We start from the raw sequence: 20381 nt of genomic DNA, 5'->3' as shown, positions 1-20381 counted from the left end.
AAGAGGAAATACTGGTACTTCCCCTATTTTATGGAAGACTGCTGCTTACTGGGTGACATCATATTGAAGATATTTCTGTACTGGTTCATGGTGTTCTTCATAGCCTGTACCCTCCAGTCACCTTCATGTTCTTTGGCCCCATTTTAAAATTGTCATATTCTTGTACTCACTGTGATTTGTTTACAGGGAAAGTCTGACTTGGAACAAGACACTTTTCAGAGGAGACTAGGGGAGAAATGTTAAAGATGTATGCTTTCGTAAAGTTGGAGGAAACCATAGCACTCAGAGGAAGCCCACATAAACACAGGGTGGACATGCAGACTCCACACTGAAGGCACCTCAGCCAAGAATTGAACTGGAAAATCTCTTGTTGTGAGGTGACAATGCATTCCGCTACACCACCGCACTGTTAATCAGGCAAATTTGCCATCCTTCTCTACTCTCATAAAACTAACATTTCTCTGTCTGTATAAATTAACTCGATGTCTGTGCCTATCTGCCTCAGCTTTCCCATTAGCTTCCTATATAATTGTCTTTGCCTCTGGAGGCCAAGAAGAGTTTTGCAACTCTTATACATTGTAAAAAAAAAACATGTTCTGTTGTTTCTTCTTTATCACAATGTATACAAACTCTTTGACTGTTTTTCTTTTGTATGACATATTTTCCTTTACTGGTAATTTATTAATCACTAATCTCCATAAACAATCTTCACATTCTGCTTGTTTATTATACTATGCTTTTTCTGCTCTTATATTTTTAAATTATTTGTACTCACTAGCTCAGCCCAAGGATTAACATAATAATATTATATCATGATATTTTTATACCACACTTTCCTCTCATTTTCCATTTTGTCAATTTTTATTTTCAATAAAAAAATATTTTCTTGATATCATCTCATTATTTCATTTAAACATGCTTTACCTCATTTGAATTTTTTAAACATATCTTATTGCTGCTTATATTTGGACTTGAGTAAATTTACTACCATCTTTTCATGTGTATCATTTATCCAAAACAAAATTTTATACAAATTCAAAGAGGCAATATAAACAATTGGATTTATTGATCCTAAACCTCCATCTTGCTTGTCCATGTATAAGACTCTTGTTTTCACTGGATTTAATCTTGAATCCTATATTAAAGGAAACACATATGTGTAATATTTCTTTTTCATTGTTTATTAGCAACATATAGATATTAGCTAAATGTGCAATGTGTCCAGTATAAATGCATTAATTCAATAAATATTTTTATTCAACAATACCTTGCATGTTTTCCAAAAACAACAAAGCTCCTTTATTTCATCTAGTATACTATTCCATTGTTCCTCACTTACATTTTACCCTCATATATTATTCCTAACACACAGATTTCTTTCATTGAGAAAGAATTTACTCCTATTTTAATTGTATCACCCAAACCTTTACTTTTTCTTTATTTAAAGTCATGCCTACTATGTTTAAACTTTGATGTATATAACATAACATATAACATATAACTTCTTTCATTCAGACTTTTTCATAATGAATATAATATCATCTGCATAAGTAAATATGATTGGCATTTTTATACCTTTAATAATATTGTAAGTACCATCTCACATGTAAATTTGCATCTATGACTAATACATTCATAACTAACACAAATAATATACTACTCATAAGTCACCCCTGAAGTATACCATTATTTGCATCTATTCCTTTGTTTAATCATTTATTCACTAAAATCTTTACTTTATTTTTATTATATGCAGAACAACACACATTCTTAATTTTATTACTAATTTTATACTCTTCCATAATTGTTCACAAAAGATCATGCTGTACCTTATAAAAGCCTTATTTAAATCCCCTATCATGATATTGCACTCATCAGCCCTGTTTATAATATCATCCACAATTTCCTTTGCTACAAATAATAAATCTTGACACCCTTTCTCTTTAAACTATACATGCTATCTTTATAATACTGTTCATTTTACTTTCCATTCTCTTCTGAATCATTTTCATAAACATCTCATAGTCCATATTGTTTAACACTATAGGGCTCCAATTTTCAATTTTATTTTATCTTCCTTTTTCCATAGAAATGTAAGTATGCAACTACATAAATCTTTATACAGAAAACCTTCATTCAACCAAACGTTCATAACTTTTAAAAAGTATTTTTTTTGCCAATCTGTAAATTTCTTACAAAACTGGTATCCTATTCAATTTGATCCTGAAACAGACTGTAAGTTAACTTGGTTAAATACCATATCTAATTCATATAAATAAATCTTATTTTCCATTCTTTATTTTATTGTTCCATCAAATTTTTATCACGACATTCTATTGTTTGCACTTTTTTTTCTTATCTTGAAACATTTTCCTTACATAATTTATTACAACATTCATAATTTACTCCTGAGATCTTCTTACCTCTCGTCAATCATCTTTCATTTCTCTCATTATGCTAGTATTATCTTTAACTATCCCCCAGATTCACTATCCATCCATGCAGGACTAGCTTATTCCTGCCCGGAAGTGTCCGTTTAGGAGCAGGACGGTAGCATGTCATGCATATCAATGAAGGCGCACTGCCTGAGCTCCTAAACAGACACAGAGCATGTACGAGTACAGGGGGCATGTCTGAGAGCAGAGATCTCAGAATATACATGCCCCTGCAATGAAGAACAGCAGTACATGAATACGAATGAGGGAGACCGCTCATAGGTGTTCGCATACCCCCAGCAACATCCCCCCAATTTTACAAGAGCAATATCTAAAACAGTAAAGATAAAGAAGTTTTTTTTTATAAAACAGATTAGATTTAACCATAGTTGTGTGGGTTTACCCATCACTTAGCTATGGTTATTGCAGCTTAAATGGCACAAGAGGATAAAAAGCAAGACATATGCAAATGAAGTAGTACAGCAATAGTGTAGTCAGCTGAGCATTTGCCTTACGATCAGTCATTCCCAGTTCGAGTCTCACTCCAGTACAATCCATTTTCCATGTCAAATCACTTTGTGATCAGTTTATTTTGTTGCATAACCTACAACATAACATATATTTGTGAACTGGAGTACTGCATTAAATGCAGATGTGAGGTGTTATTGTCATAATGTTGCAAAGTCCAAAGATAATCAAAGTACCCCATACAGTATATGTACACAGGAATCAGGGATACAAATGGAAGGTAAAATTTGTAATGAATGATAAATCCATATAGTTTCGAAATACACCACCTTCCCAAGAACCATTAGATATTACTGTCTAAATTAGTGCGGAGGTAAACAGGTGTAACCAATAGTAAGCAAGAGTAAGCATATTTAAGCAGTAGTAAACAAGAGTAAGCATATTTAAGCAGTAGTAAGTGGGTTTAAGCCCATTTGTGTGGGGGTAAGCAATGCGCACACAAGTTAAGCAATACTGAAGCTAACACTCTGTAAGCATATTTAACTGGAGGTTAGCACTGCTTACCTTCACACAAACCTGCTTACAATTGCTTAAAAGTGCCTTAATCAATCTGTATGCATCAGCTGCTGTTCTGGCCAGAAACAAAATAAGCAGCCTTTGCAGGTCTTGAACCCAGGACTCTATAAACTATAGTCACATTAGTTAACCACTAAGCCGTCATAGCAATAAAGAAAGTTGAGGTATCACCAAACAGATCCTCACTATAGGAAATACAAACTGAACATGTGAAATGAATATATATACAGTTTTATATTGTATAACCTACTACAGGACATAAATATCTGAACTGGAGTATTGCATTATGCCCAAATGTGAGGTGTCATTGTAATAAAATGTTGAAATCCCCTAATAAACACAAGGACCCCATACAGAGTACGTACACATGAATCATGGATACCAAACACATATATAACATGTAATGAATAATAAATTAATGCCACAATGCAAATATAATGCAACTTAAATATTAAGCAAGATTAAGCATTGCACAGCCCAGCTTAGTAGGTGTAAGCAATGCGTAGGCCAGCTAACTCAGTCTGCCCATTGATATACCCCTTTAAGCAATGCCAGCCTTAGGTAAGCAGGTATTCCCATAGCTTAACCTTTTCAAAACTGTCCAATCATGGCAAAGTGTGGGAAACCAGCCTTATTTAAACCCAACAAGTCAGAATACATCTTATAACTGGTTGTAGCTTACCCTTGTAGGCACTATGTCTGGAATGGGAGAAGGTGTGCACTTTTGGGTGCAGTGCTGAGGCATCCAGGAGTCCAGTGTCATGGCAGGACTCTTTGTGAAAGACCATGACCAGAGACTGCTGCGGGGCCAGTACCAGAGTTCCCAGTTAAAAGCGGAAGCCTGGGACCATCTTGCCTGTGACCTCAACAGTGCTACTGGCATACCCCGAACTGGTGAGCAGGTCAGCCATCACTATGCCGACCTGAAGTGGAGAAAGGGGATCTCTTGGATCAATGGATCCAAGAGGCTAGAAGGACAGGGGAAGTCCCAGCCATGTGTAAGTATCAGTCCACTACCTATTTAATAATTGCTAGCTCATGTATATTATGGATAGGTATGGCTAAATATTCTTCTGATGTCTTTCACAGCTGTAGGTGAGCAGGCTATGAACCAGGAAGCTCATGTCTGTAGATTGCAGCAGTTGTGACACAAGGCAGGTTAGTAATACTCTTGCATGTACTGTCATAGGAAATAAATCCAAAGTAGTAGTAGTAGTAGTAAGTTAATTTCCTGTATAAAACCCGTATTGTTTAAGGCATGTACTGCATACACCAGAGAGTATGGAAGGAAGAGTCTCATATAGGTTGTATGCAAATAAAAGCATAATAGCCTGACAATTAAGGTCTAACTGCTGGACTGCATGTTTTCACTCTGGTATCATATGGTAATGTAGAGTTACAATCACATAATAGTACTGTTGTAGTAAGCACTGTTACCCATACTGTGCTATATAAATAAATTGTGTAGGAATGTCTGTATATGACTGTTGTAATCCCAAGAGGTCAAATAGTACAACTGAAAGAGACTTAGAAAACACTGAAACAACAGACAACAAAATCCAAATAGCACGCTCAGCTGTGACATGAACTGTTGTATTTTTTCCACACACAGCCATGGTTTGAATCCTGGGAGTGGTAGTAGGCTGTATGCAGTATCATACCCCATAAATGTACAGAAATGTACAGAATGTCCAGTAAATCGCCCCATAGCTGCTGCCTGTCATCCTGTCCCCCTGGCAAATCAGTGGGATGATCCCAGACATTTATGCAGCAAGCAAGACATACAACTGATTGTCAGACATCTATAACAACAAACCTGTCACTCTAGCAATCCCCTAAAATGTTATGAGAGTTAGTAGCCAAGTATGTCCCATCTCTACCCTCATGTTGTCAAGCTGTGACCAGAGTATGTACAGTAACAGAGTGAGATGAATGTGCATAATACTAATGTGGAAACTGGTAATTTGTGTGGCAACATGCAGGTAGTTCTAACAAACATTGCTTCCACAGGTCTGTCAGATACGAACACTGTGCCAATAAATAAAAGATTGATATCTTGCACTGGTACTGTTTACTCTGGTATTGTATGACATTGTTAGTGTTGCAGTTGCTCAGAATAATAAGGTATTACTTATCACTGTCACCCACTCTGTACTATATAATACAACTGTCTAGGAAATCCTGTATAAGAGTGTTGTAATTGCAAGGTAAGAATGTAAAACCACAGGAGAATTACAGACAGAAATCAGATAAGAAATACACAGCAATACCAGTATAGCACATTCAACTGTGATGGACAGTGTCTTATTTTTAGCAGACACAGCCATGGTTCAAATCCTGGGAGTGGTAGTAAGATGCATGCAGAATCATACCCCACAAGTGTACAGAAATGTCCATAATGTCCAGTTATTTGGCCCATATCTGCTGGCTGTTAGCCTGCCCCCTGCCATATCAGTGTGCTAATTTCTGACATGTAGGCAGCATTTCATGTCATATAACTGACTGTCAGACCTGTACATATTTGGAAAATGCAAAATAAAACAAACCTGTCATTGTACAAGTCACTAAAGGTTTAAGAGGGCAATGGTCGAAATATGTCCTGGTTCACCTGCATGTGGTGAAGACATGCCCAGAGTGTGTGCAAAAAGAGATGTACAGGTATGTACATAACATCAACCTGGAATCTGGGAGTATGTGTAGAAACAGCTAGGTAGTGTTAACAAACAATACCTCCACAAGTATACCAGGTAAGAGGTGTATACTGCAGGTAAAACCAGTTCCTGTACAAAGTTGTCGACAGCCATACCACTGTCCAAACTAAGGCACTAGGGTAGTGTACTAATTCTTGTAAGGTGCAGAACACAGCACTGACTAGGAAAGTAATGTGAAATACAGGAATATACTAGTTGTTAATTGACATCTTCCCCCCCCCACCATATCTGCAACAATAAACTAAATACACAACTGATATGGTATGTGCTGACTTAACTCTACTGTTGGGACATATGACCTATTGTTTAATAATTATTAAATTTGTTTCTATGAATGTGTTATGTTGAAATACTCCCACATTGGTGGCATGTTTATTTTATTTTATTTTACATTTGTTAACCAGGGGTGTCTGACTGAGCCAAAAAGGCCCCTTTTCAGCAGAGGCCCAGGGAGAAAAGCTCCACATAGAAAAATTACAGATACATTTAGACATGATCAGTATACACACAAATTGCAACAAACATGATTTTACAGTGGTATGCAGCACATCAACAGTGACAGTGTTGAGAACAAACAACAAATATTTAAAAATAAAGGTACTTAATAGATTTGTGGTGTACAGCTGAAATTTGGAACATAGGTAGAATACATACATAGTACACAGGTACAGTACATACATTGTAGATTAGCCAGTGTTTGTGAGAATAGTTTTCAATCTTAATCAAGTACTCTAGGTTTAGTATGTGTATCTTATCTGCTTTCACTAGCCTGGGGAGCAATCATGGCACTGCCAACTTTGCTTGAGATGTTGCCTGATGGAGGCTTTGGATGATGTGTTTTGAATGCTAGTGGGGACAGAGTTCCATTTTTAGCCACTGAACTACTATCTAATGTATCTTCAAAGCTACTGTAGCTGTTGGTGACTTCTAGTAGTAGCTTGCGTGATGATCTAAGAGGCCTTTTGGCTGAGTGATGTTGTGCTAGGTTTTTGAGGGCAGGACACTTATTGGGGAGGTAATAGATAGAATAACAGAGGCAGAGCTGATTGTGGGTTAGGAGGTTGGGCAGTTCAAGACAGTGGAGCTGTCTCAAAGCAGTACAGTGATGAGTTCTATATCAGCAATTTGCAGCAAAGTGGGCAATTCTGTTATAGCAGGCTTCCATTTTGCTTAGTTCAGTTTTGTTGAGATTAGTCAGAATGGGTGATGCATAGAGTAGGGTGGATAGAAGTTTGGAGTGAGCAATGGCTGATCTTGTGTTGCTGGTAAGAAATGGTTTAATACGGTAGAGTAATCCCAGTTTGGCATGTACTTTTTTAATAGTTAAGTTGAGATGACTATCAAATTTTAGGTGGGAGTCTATGGTTATTCCCAATAGCTTAACCTGTGCCACTGGAGTGATTGGAGTAACATTTGTGGAGTAGATAGTGAATTGACTGTTATCCGTGTTTTTGTTAGAACAGGTTAAAATCATAAGCTGAGTTTTCTTTGGATTGAGGATAAGTTGGGCTTTGGTTAGGTAGTTTTCAACATCAGAGAATGCTAGTTGAGTTGTTTGTAGGAGGGTGGAAATGTTTTGTGCAGCACAGATTAAGGTAGTGTCATCTGCATACAGAATGATAGATGCATGCTGTGTGGAGGTATGGAGGTCATTTGTGAAGACTGTAAATAGTAGTGGTCCTAAGATAGAACCCTGTGGGACTCCTATAGTTATGGGCAGCTGAGGAGAGAGAATTTTCCCATTTCACAGCTTGGTACTTGTCAGTTAAGTAGTTTTGGAACCAGGTAAGAGGGGAATTTGATAGGTGATACTGGTTTAGTTTGTTTAGCAGGATTTGGTGTGAGACTGTGTCAAATGCTTTGGACATATCCAAAAAAGGAGTTGACACCTGCAGGCCTTCATTTTTGAGACGGTTTACTGTGTCTGTGAAGCAGAGGAGGGCTGTAGTGGTTCTATGGGCAGGTCTGAAACCATGCTGAGTAGGTGACAGGATGTTGCTGTCTAGGAGATATTTTAGCATCTGGGTATGGATGCATTTTTCTAGGATTTTGGCCAGGGAGGAGAGTAAAGCAATGGATCTGTAGTTATTAAGTTCAGTGGAGGTCCCACCTTTATGTATGGGTGTAACATAGGATATTTTCCAGAGTTTGGGCACACAGTTTTCAACAATTGATTTGTTTATGACAGTGGAGATTGGGATAGCAATAGCATCTGCTGTGAGTTTCAAGAAATAGCTGGGGAGTAGGTCGGCTGCTGTTGATGAGGTTTTTAGTTTGGAGAGCATGCTTTTGATTGAAGTGGTGGAAACTGTTTTGAGGGTAAAGCTTGTATTAGTGTTATTTGTGTTGGGGGGCTAGTGAGGAAGGATCTGCCCTGTGATACTAAGGATAGAATTGAGTTCACAAAGTGGGAGTTGAATTGTGTTTCAGTGAGAACTTTAGTGTCAGTGGTGGTTGGTTTGAGGGTAACCTTTTGGGTGGATTTTAGTAGCTGGTTTACATTTTTCCAAAATTTTGGGGGGTTGTGTTGGTATTTAGTTTGTAATGTCATGTAGTAGGATTTTTTGTCCAGCCTAATGCATTTTTTGCATGGTTGCGCATTTCTTGGTACTTAATTAGGCTTTGTGTTTCTTTGTTTTTTGATAGTAAAGCCAGGCAGCGACTCTGGACTTGAGGATTTGTTTGATTTCTTTACTGAGCCAGGGGTTTGTAGAGGTTCTAAGCTTGATTTTGCGCAATGGAGCGACAGTGTCTAGGTGTTGCAGAAATGTTTTGTTGAAATATGCTACAGCCTGGTCAAGTGGGAGGGTTTTTAAGGGAGTCCAGTCACAGTTACAGAGTAAAGTATTGAGGACCTCAGGAGAGAATTTGTTTGTGTTTCTAGTGGATATATAGTTAGTGATTTTGCATATGCTTGTTCTACTACATATAAAGTATATTATGTTGTGGTCACTTAAGGTGTCTGGGAGACAGCCTGCATGGGGGTACAATGTGGGTTTGTTAGTTAGGACCCAGTCAAGGATGGATTCCTTTTTAGATTTGTTATCACATCTAGTGGGGATTTGGACTAGCTGCTGGTAGCCATGGAGATTTATTAGATAACTTGGTGGTTCTGATATGCAGGTGAACCAATCAAGGTTGAAATTCCCCAGAATAAGGGTTTTTTTCTGAGTATGTGAAAGAACACCAGGATAAGAAGTCTTCAATGCTAGCAGGTGTATTACCAGGTGGAATATAGATCACACTTGTGGTGATGACCTTTAGGGTGAAGTTGAAGTTGTGAGATAAGTATGCCCCAATTATTGGGGGAGGGGTAAGAGTTTGGTAATTGATGTACAGTTAAGTTGGACTTGTACAGTAAGGCAGTTCCACCCCCTTTACGAAGTGGTCTGTCTAGTCTAATGATATTGTAGCCGGTAGGGAGCACTTCTGAGTTAGCTATGTTTTTATTTAGCCAGGTTTCTGTTAAAGCAACTATGTCTGGGGAGTAGTGTGCTATTGTGGCCTGGAGTTCAGGTATTTTATTTTTGATACTTCTAATATTAATATTTAGCATTAAAAGATGGTTGGTTTTGCTGCTGTTGTTGATTTGCCCTGGGATGAAGATAATGGGGGTGTTATGTTCTGACATTTGTGTTGGAGCAGTTTGTGTTGGACAGGATGGATTTGGGCCTGGGTTGGGGTGGATATCCCCACTTACGGTGAGCCTGGTATTAAAATGATGATACAGATGTTGGAGTTTGGTGAAGAGTGTGAGAAAGTATTGTTTTTTATGGAGTAGGAATGAAAGCATATGTGTTTAGTTCTGAATTGGTCCATTATGTAGTTCTTGAACAATTGTGGACAGATATTATCATGTGTGGTGTCTGTGTATGAGAGTGCATAATGTAGTGTTGTGCTACTAAGTTTAGGGATATTGCTAGAGTGATAACTTGTGGTGTTATAAAGAATTATGAAAAGACAGACTATACTTAGCTGTGTGATAATCATGGTTATAAAGTTTAAGATGGTACTAGGTGGGGGTCTGAATAGGAATTATAGGGTTGCACTCTATGTGGATGGGAAAGTAGTGTGGGTGATATAAAAAATGCCTAATGGGAATAAGAGTGATTGGGAGTATTTTTTGTGGAGCAAGTTGGTGTGGTATAATGTGATCTGACTTGAGGAGCTGTGATTGGTGGAGGTGATGTGAGGGTGAGCTGTGGGTGTGGCTGTGATTACTATAAATGTAGAGGTAGTGGGGGTGGTAGGGAATAGGGGCAGGGCAGGGGAGTGGAGAGAGCCCGAGCATTAGTGAGGGTGAACGGAATGGGGCAGAGCCCACCAACACTAGAGTAAAAAGTAAGTATTACTTTACAAATCTGAACACTTTAAACAAATTCCTGAGGTATAATGGCTTACCAGCAATTGCTGAGTAGCACTTGTGTCCTGGTGGGAGACTAGAAATTTAAAGATGGCTCCATGCTCAGCAGGATTCTAATATAGACTTAGTACTGGGGGAGGGGGATAGCACAAGGGGTGTAAACCAGGTGGAATGCAAAGAAACCATTGAAGCAATCAGTGGAACACTATCAGTGAAGGCCTCAGAGGAGGTAAGTAAGAATTCAAACTACCTGTAAAGTGAAGGAGAGAAGAAACAGCAAACTTTATTAAGGTTGGGAGTGTGTCTTTACTTTGACTTGCTGATTAGTGACTAGTTTGTGCACAGATTAGAGTAGGGAGATACATTAGCAATGAAGGGGAATGTATAGAGATGCAAATAAACAGGTGGGCCTCCAAGTGATACAAACTAAGGTAGAAATCATTGAGAGGGCTGCTTGATGGTTAATTTAGTCACAGGGATCTGAATTAAATGTATACGGTCTATTGGACAGTTAGGATTACTGTACTAGCTGGGGGGGAGGACACAAGGCTACAACAGTCAGTTTTATTAGCACGCTGAGAACTACTAAGAAAATACTGCTAATGTAATAGCTTCACTCTCATAAAAAATACAAGCAGAATGCCTGAATGGACTGACCCTGCTCTTGAGGCTCAAAATCTTTGTTTAGTTTTGCAGTACTGATTCCTTCTTATACTGTATGGGTGGAGTGGTAGCCGCAGACTGCATATTTGCTTGAGTGTGCTCCTGCACTTGAGGCTCAAAATGTATATCCTTGTTTAGTTTTGCAGTACTGATTCCTTCTTATACTGTATGGGTGGAGTGGTAGCCGCAGACTGCAGATTTGCTTGAGTGTGCTCAGCAAGCAGAATGCAATTGCTGAAGAGCACTTGTGTCTTGGTGGGAGACTAGAAATTTAAAAATGTTGCAATCAATGTACATGCATGCTGTTGTAATGACCACTGTGGTCCCATTTATGCATGTGTTCTGTTTGCTATGCAACTGTTCTGTATCTGATGTTTGGGTTAATGGAAATAACTAAGCATGCTGTTATACCTAATCCTGGAATGTGTTAACTATTACTAACCCACATATGTTGATAAAATTTAAAAACCATAGCACGTTTTGGAAGGCCGATCCTAGCAGACCCACCGGTCCCACCTCAGCTGGCCATGGCACCGGGCAACAGCACATCCGGGGCCCAACCTGGGACCTCGTCATCCATTGGTCCTGCACCACGTTTGGGTGGAACCGCCGGGAGCGGGCATGGAGAGGAACTTGTCACCCATCGCCAAGTCTGGGTCATGGTCCATAGCGAGCTCCGCAGGGAGGTTGGAGATCTGCTATGCCAGCTTGAGGGCCACGTGTTGCAACTAGAGGGTGGGCCTGGCCCTCTTACTCAGCTCCCTGCAAAGCCATCTTCGGGGCTGTGAAGGTGCAGTGGTGACTGTCCATGGGTGGGAACCTCAGTCTCACTGTTTCCACTAGGGGGCTCATGGGCTTCTGATTTCCTAACATCCCTCCCCATCAAGATGTTTAAAACCACGTGTCATATACTTCCCCTGTATGTATCTTGTTTGTCTTGTCTGTTAACCTACCCAACCTACCTCCCCAAATATACCTACTATCCCTCCCTAACACCCCACTCTCACCTGAAAATAAAAGGCAATCTGTTCCCAAAATAAAACTTGCTAGCTGTCTATTTAGCACACATGTCCACTGGACACTTATAATCTGGTCTAATTGGCTTAACAATATATTATTGTTGTTCTCGTCACTCTCTCAGGGGTATTAGTGTCCAAATCTATCTCCAAATTCAATGTATATGCACAGCTATTGCTGTAGAAGGAATGGGCAGGTATGGGCCTTCCTTACACCCTCCCTGCACATCCCTAGCTATTTTCCCTACTGTCATTCCCTCTTTGTGCCCCTTTTTCACCACTTTCCTATCAAACCTTTTTCATTTCTTTTAAAGAAATTAGCACAGGGTTAAGCTGGAGTAAGCAATTTTAAGCACCAGTAAGCGGGTTTAAGCCTGTTTGCATTGAAAGGAAGCAATGCCTACACAGGTTAAGCAATTTAGAAGCTAACTGAGTATAAGAAACTGCAACCAGAAGTTAGAGCTTACCTCTGCACAAACCCACGCAAACCGCTTACAACTGCTTAAAAGTGCTTTAATTACTCTGTATGCAATGGCCCTTGTTCTGCCAAGGAACAAAATAAATGGTCTCTGGAAGCCTCAAACCCAGACCCCTACATACCATACCGAAAGTGATTTACCACTTAGCCATGTCAGCTAGACAGAACCCTGATGTTTTCACAAACATATCATCCAGCACAGTCATTCAACAGTACAGGAAATGTATTTAAACATGTAGATGTATTTATTTATTTATGTATTTATTTATTTTAAATGTGTTAACCGTGTTAGTCTGACTGAGCTTTTGGATAATTTTCGGCAGAGACTCGGGGAGAAAAGCTCCTCCATGAATAAAATGTATCAAAGTCCCATTACAGTCAGCAAAAAAGTTGCTATCAGGTTACAATAGCATGTGTGTGTGAGTATATATATATATATATATATATATATATATATATATATATATATATATATATATATATATATATATATATATATATTTCCATCTATACTTATATATATATATATACACAGACATATATATATATGGGTCTACTTCATTTAATCGAAAGACCATTTGACCTAAACCCATTTGATCAAAAACCAGTATTCAAGGCATAAAACTGGGATTTGTCCCCCTCCCCAATGTTGTGCGACCCTGGAGTTGGTATATACAGTTAGGGGGGGTTTAAAATCTTTTAAATTGTTTAAATCATTTAAAATCTGTACTTTTTGTTTTATTTTCTTCTTTTAAAGGAAACTGGGTGGAGGGCTTTGCCCCCAACCCCCCCCCCAATGTGGGGAGCTGTGCCCCCCACAAAGCCCCTAACTATATATACCAACACCAGGGTCGCACGACATTGGGGAGGGGGACAAATCCCTGTTATTTGCCTTGAATACTGGTTTTTGATCAAATGAACTTTCAATGAAATGGGTTTAGGTCAAATGGTCTTTCGATCAAATGAAGTAGACCCATATATATATATATATATATATATATATATATATATATATATATATATATATATATAAATATATATATATATATATATATATATATATATATATATATATATATATATATATATATATATATATATATACATATATATATATATATATATATATATATATATATATATATATATATATATATATATATATACATATATATACACACACACACATAGACACACACACACACACACACACACACTCACACACATATATATATATATATATATATATATATATAGATATATATATATAAATATATATATATATATATATATATATATATACAGATATATAGCTATAGATATAAAAGAGAACATGTAAATAATAAACCGGCTCAGCTCCCCAGACACGGCAAACTTTAATAGACCAAAGGAGCGAAAAAACACATATTAAATCTATACATATGAACAGATAACTTAGTGATTTCACCCGCATATATAGTCAAGCATCATCTACTCTGATGATGCCTGATTATGTATGCGGGTGAAAGCGCTAAGTTATCTGTTCATATGTATAGATTTAATATGTGTTTTTTTGCTCTTTTGGTCTATTAAAGTTTGCAGTGTCTGGGGAGCTGAGCCGGTTTATTATTTACAAGTTTTTGGTGTTGCATTGTGTCGGATAAAAGAGAACATAACAAATACATTTATATGGAGCATTTCTCCCCGGGCCTCTGCTGAAAACAGGATCTGTGGAACCTAGTCGGACATTCCCGGTCAACAAATGTTAAATAAAAAAAATAAAAATAACATAAAAAATAAATTTATGACCACTGGCCCTGTTAATGGGGGTGAGGGGAAAAAGCTACATACGCCTTGTACATATTAATATTACCACCCCCCCCCCACAGCCAAACAGGTCTGCCCTACAATACAATACCAATTGTTGCAAGTCCCATAACCAGGACCCAACACAACATGGGCACAAGATTTTAACAGTAATCCATCCCACCTGTATGATGTCAGGCTGGTATCAATAACATATCATGCAGTACAATATGGGTACCATAGGGAATGTACACTGTTGGAGCAATAAACATTTGTAAGATACATATACACACACATATATATGAAGATACACACATATATACATATATATATATATATATATATATATATATATATAAAATTAACCGCACTCAAAAAAATTGAACGAAGAGAAGAAATTTTAACTAAGAAATGAACTTATGACAATAAAGCATTCAATAAAATAGTAAATAACACCAGCAACTCTTGTAGAACTTTAGCGCTTTCGGTATTTATTATCAAGACTTCTTCAGAAAGACATGTTTCATGAGTATGAGCAACCATTTTCACTTCCTTTATATACATTAGTTCTAGCAGGCCATTTAAATTAACAACAGTTCCTTTCCAATAGTAAAGTGTGAACAAGCAGGGTGCTGTGTGCATTTTCATTAACATTACAATTGCAGTTACACAAGGTAAATTGGTCAGACAGTAATAGCCGTGCATACTGAAAGGGATTGTGTGCAAAAAGGATCGTGTGCAAAATGGGATTGTGTGCAAAAGGGATCGTGTGCAAAAAAGGATTGTGTGCAAAAAAAAAAAAAAAATTTTGGGGAGGAACCGGGAAAGATGACAGTCATGCTGTGATGATTCTAATATAAACACGTAACTTATGAGTGTTTGCCTCCAAAGGTAAGTAAAGAAGGTAACGGAGGAAGGTGGAGGAGTCAGGTAGAGAGTCCTACTATGCTTTGGTATCGGTGTGTGTGTAGAGAAATGTGTGGGTATGCCACCTGATGGGGGAGTGGGAGGAATGCGGTGTGGACTTGAGGGGGCTGTTAGGGGGCCACCCATGACAAGGAGCCTATGAATAACAGTGTCCCCCAGAAGACTGTCAGTGCAGATGGTACCACCCGTCTGACTGCGGCAAGTGTGTTGCCTGTGTACACATACGAAAAAACAACAATGTCACCTTCCCGCACTGCAACAGAACTGTCAGTCTACATGACCACTATAACTGCAACACAAAAAATGTAGTCTACTGTGCTTTCTGCGAACACTGTGGGAATTTCTATATCGGCAAAACAAACAGGAAGCTGAGTAGCCGTATTAAAGAACACACTGCAGCAATACACAAACAGGACAGTTTGAATGCCTTGGCTAAACACAGTACTATTTGCCCAAACTTCACAGGATTCAAATTCACAGTGCTGGAAAAAATAACAGAATTTGTAGGGGACATGGACACATTCCTGCAAGTCCGGGAATTAAAATGGCAGATAGAACTGAGAGCTGATGTCTATCCAGGTCTCAACGAGACACTGAACATTAAATGTGCACTTAAATGGCATAGAGACTGAAATGTGATAGGGTTTGAAGAACTGTGCAAGAGGGTTTGAAGAATTGTGCAAGTAGATTTAATGTGTTTATGGATTTACAACTGTGCAAGTGAATATAATGTGTTTCCTCTCTCTCTCTGAATTTATACTCCCCCATACTCCCTGCACACATGCTCCCACTCTCTCTGACTTTTGACTCCCCCATACCCCTACACACATGCTCCCAGTCACCAGGCTAGCCCCGCTGACCCCACCAACTATACCCCCGGTCTCACATTTTCACCAGCCATTCAAGGGGTGATACCATCCAAACCAGCCCACGGGTGGTACCATCTGCACTGACAGTCTTCTGGGGGACACTGTTATTCATAGGCTCCTTGTCATGGGTGGCCCCTAACAGCCCCCCTCAAGTCCACACCGCATTCTCCCCATCAGGTGGCATACCCACACATTTCTCTACACACACAAGCATAGTAGGACTCTCTACTTGACTCCTCCACCTTCCTCCGTTACCTTCTTTACTTACCTTTGGAGGCAAACACTCATAAGTTACGTGTTTATATTAGAATCATCACAGCATGACTGTCATCTTTCCCGGTTCCCCCCCAAAATTTTTTTTTTTTTTTTTTTTTTTTTTTTTTTTTTTGCACACAGTCCCTTTTTGCACACAATCCCTTTTTTGCACACGATCCTTTTTTTTGCACACAATTGCTTTTTGATGCACTTTTTTTGCCACACAATCCTTTCAGTAGCTAAGGCTATTACTGTTTGACCAATTTACCTTGTGTAACTGCAATTGTAATGTTAATGAAAATGCACACAGCACCCTGCTTGTTCACACTTTACTATTGGAAAGGAACTGTTGTTAATTTAAATGGCCTGCTAGAACTAATGTATATAAAGGAAGTGAAAATGGTTGCTCATACTCATGAAACATGTCTTTCTGAAGAAGTCTTGATAATAAATAAGACGAAAGTTCTACAAGAGTTGCTGGTGTTATTTACTATTTTATTGAATGCTTTTATTGTCACGAAGTTCATTTCTTAGTTTATATATATATATATATATATATATGTATATACACATACACACACAGAGATATGTATAGGAAGATGTATTTAGAGGGTGCACACCATACGGAACAGCCAGTAGTCTTACAGTTGCCACCTTACCAAACGGACAATGTATGAGTTACCCATACAAAAGAAAATTGTTGCCTGAAACATATATCCACAGAGAGGTCAAAGGATATAACACCACACACAGGTTTGCATACATGAGAAAGCTTTATTTGTGTACTATTACAGTTGTATATGCCATGTCATATAGCTGTTTAGACTTTGAAATACATATAAACAGACTAATGCATCTCTCAAACAGATCAATTAAAGCAGTATTCTGGAAAGCATAACATATGTTGCTGTCCAGGCCAAGGCCTTCAAGTAGTGCAACAGTAAAGACAGACTGGGCCAAAGTTCAACAATCAATAAACAGTAAGTAATGCAGATGTATAGTCCAGCAGCCCCTATGTACACTCTGTGTGAAATCCCTAGGGGGAAAAGACTTCAGCTGACACAATGGAATGGATCTGTTACATAACAAGGCATAACTGAAACCATCACAATCACACTGACAAACAGAACAGTCTGTATGGCAGGAAGCAGTAGGCCTGCATCTTCCCAAGGTGAAGTGTATGGTAATGTACATCCAGTTACCTTAAGGCAGCTTACCCGTGATATCCATCACATGCTGTAACAGCATAGATTAGTTAGATCCCTCCATAGACTGACATACAGGGGCATATAACACTTTTACATACACTGACCTCTGGACTGCAGAAGGGCACACATGTATTGTGCAGATGAGGCCCACACATATATGGACCCAGCCCCACAATATGTGTGTGGGCCACAACAGCAGTGGAATGATGGCAGGAATTGCAATATGACATACTCACAGGCCACTACATAACAACCCCTGACAGCATGTCATATGGACAAAGCCTGGTATGTAGGTGGAGGACAGAGGCCGGAACACAGGCCCATATGTGAAATAGTGTTGTCATACACTAAGCAAATTGCTGGTGTTACAGGGTAGTTGGCAAATACCCTTAGTCAGGAATATGAAGTTAGCAACACAGATGGATGTAGCCATGTACTGATGGCACTCAACACACACACTGTCAGTGATATACCTGACACAAGACCTGTGTGGTGGACAGACAAAACATTACAGGCACACCTCAGGCCATCAAGTGGATAGGTCTAAAGTTGAGAGCTATGTAGACAGACTACAGTCCATGTTAAACTAGTATGTACACACAGACAATGTAAAACTGGTACTATACAATGCATACAACAACACAACTCACACTCTATCTGTAGTTCTGGAACCTCATACAAATACGTAGCTGGCCCTTGAGTGTGAAAGTTCTCTTGTAAGAAGTATTGCTACATGCTGTCTGTAACACTGCTACCCACACACAAGAAGGACGTCTACTATACAGGAAAGGTAAAGGGACCATGCCCACATGATCTAGGGATTTATAGTAGTGGGCTGCCATGAGACTGGTAATTGGAAGCACTACACAGCATGCTGCATGCAGGTAGCATGTGGAGGATACTGATCAGTGCAGAGGCCATCACCTGATCATGTGTATCACCTACAAATGCCATGCTGCAATCTATTCCAAGCAGCTCAATTCATTTACTGGAGAGAGAGAGAAAGAGAGAGAGAGAGAGAGAGAGAGAGAAACCAGATTCACAACCAAAACCAAAACCAAAGCAGAAACAAAGAAAGCAGGCTAAGGCCATACCCAAGGAGAAAAAAAAACATCCTACAAGGAAACCATCCATAAAAGACCTAATTCCCACAACAGGTATGTGAAGTATATATGCATGTAAGTGACTGTAGCATTTGATCCATAATACTGGGATAGATGATGTGGAATGATATATATGTGCCATCAGGTGTTGCTGCTGTAATGATGTTAAGCTGAACAACTGCTATGGTCAATAGAGTCTGTCCCTGTGGGTAGTGGGCCATACCAGTCAACTGTGCAGAGCATCACTGACTGACAAGATGTAAGCCAACATAGTGCTTTAACTGACAAGATGTAAGCCAACATAGTGTGTGTTGTGTAATGGAAATGATGTATATTACTGTAGCCAATAGCTGGTGGTGGAAGTAATGCCATAATGATGGACACGTGGGTTCCAGAGCCCACCACTTGCAGGACACTAAAGTTAACATGTATTGTAGCATGCTGAAATGCCATAGGTGTGTAATAGGCTTACCTGCAATCTGGCCCTATATATACCCCCCTAATGTCAAACTGTCTCCATACGTGGCACCTGTCGATGTTGTTTCAAGGCAGAACAGTTTAGCTGTGCAGGAAGGAGAGTTAGAGATTGAAGACCTGATGTCTGAATGTACCCCATATATAGGCATGTATATGTGTACACACACACACACACACACACACACACACATATATATATATATATATATATATATATATATATATATATATATATATATATATATATATATATATATATATATATATATATATATACGTGTATGTCTACAGATATATAGATACCCATATGTAGACATATATATATAAACTCATATATACAACATAAAATATATCTACACACACACATATATATATATATCTATATATATATATCTATATATATATATATATATATATATGTATGCATATGTCTACATATATATATATACATACACACATAAGTATGTAAATACATGTCCCCTATATTACCACCACAGTGCTGCATGCTATGTGTGAGGGAACATCACACATAGCAAGACACACAGATATATACAGCTGTAAGTGGGTGCAACATGGATGGGTATGTCACATGTTAACCCCTTGCTGGGACCACATTGCCCATGTCTGTGAAGTAGGGAATGGGAATATGGTGAAGGAGAGCAGGTATATTTGTGGAGGTGGTTCAGGTTGGTAGATATAGAGGACAGCCTATTGGGGTGGTATATGACACATGTGGTGGGTAAACACCCTGGATGGTGTGTGTGGCCTGTGATGTGGAAGCCCCATGAGCCACCATATGGAAACAATGGGAACAAGGCTCTCACCCATTGCTAGTCACAACCGCAGTTCCACGGCCCTGAAGGTGCCTGGCCTGGAGGCTGAGCAGGAGTAGCATGTGGACCCTGTGATTGTGTACTGGGTGCCTCAAGGTGCTGTAGCACATCCGGCAAGTTTCTGTGGTGCCCCTTGTGGAACAGACCCTGGATCTGACCTCTGGTGATGTTATCATGTTTGTGTATGCCCCCAAGGGGGGACAGCATCCCCTGA

Source organism: Protopterus annectens, chromosome 13.part0, assembly GCF_019279795.1.
Source record: "Protopterus annectens isolate FY-2018-M chromosome 13.part0, PAN1.0, whole genome shotgun sequence".
Lineage (NCBI taxonomy): Eukaryota > Metazoa > Chordata > Ceratodontiformes > Protopteridae > Protopterus > Protopterus annectens.
The sequence above is the reverse complement of the archived record's forward strand: the minus strand, read 5'-3'. Positions refer to the sequence as shown.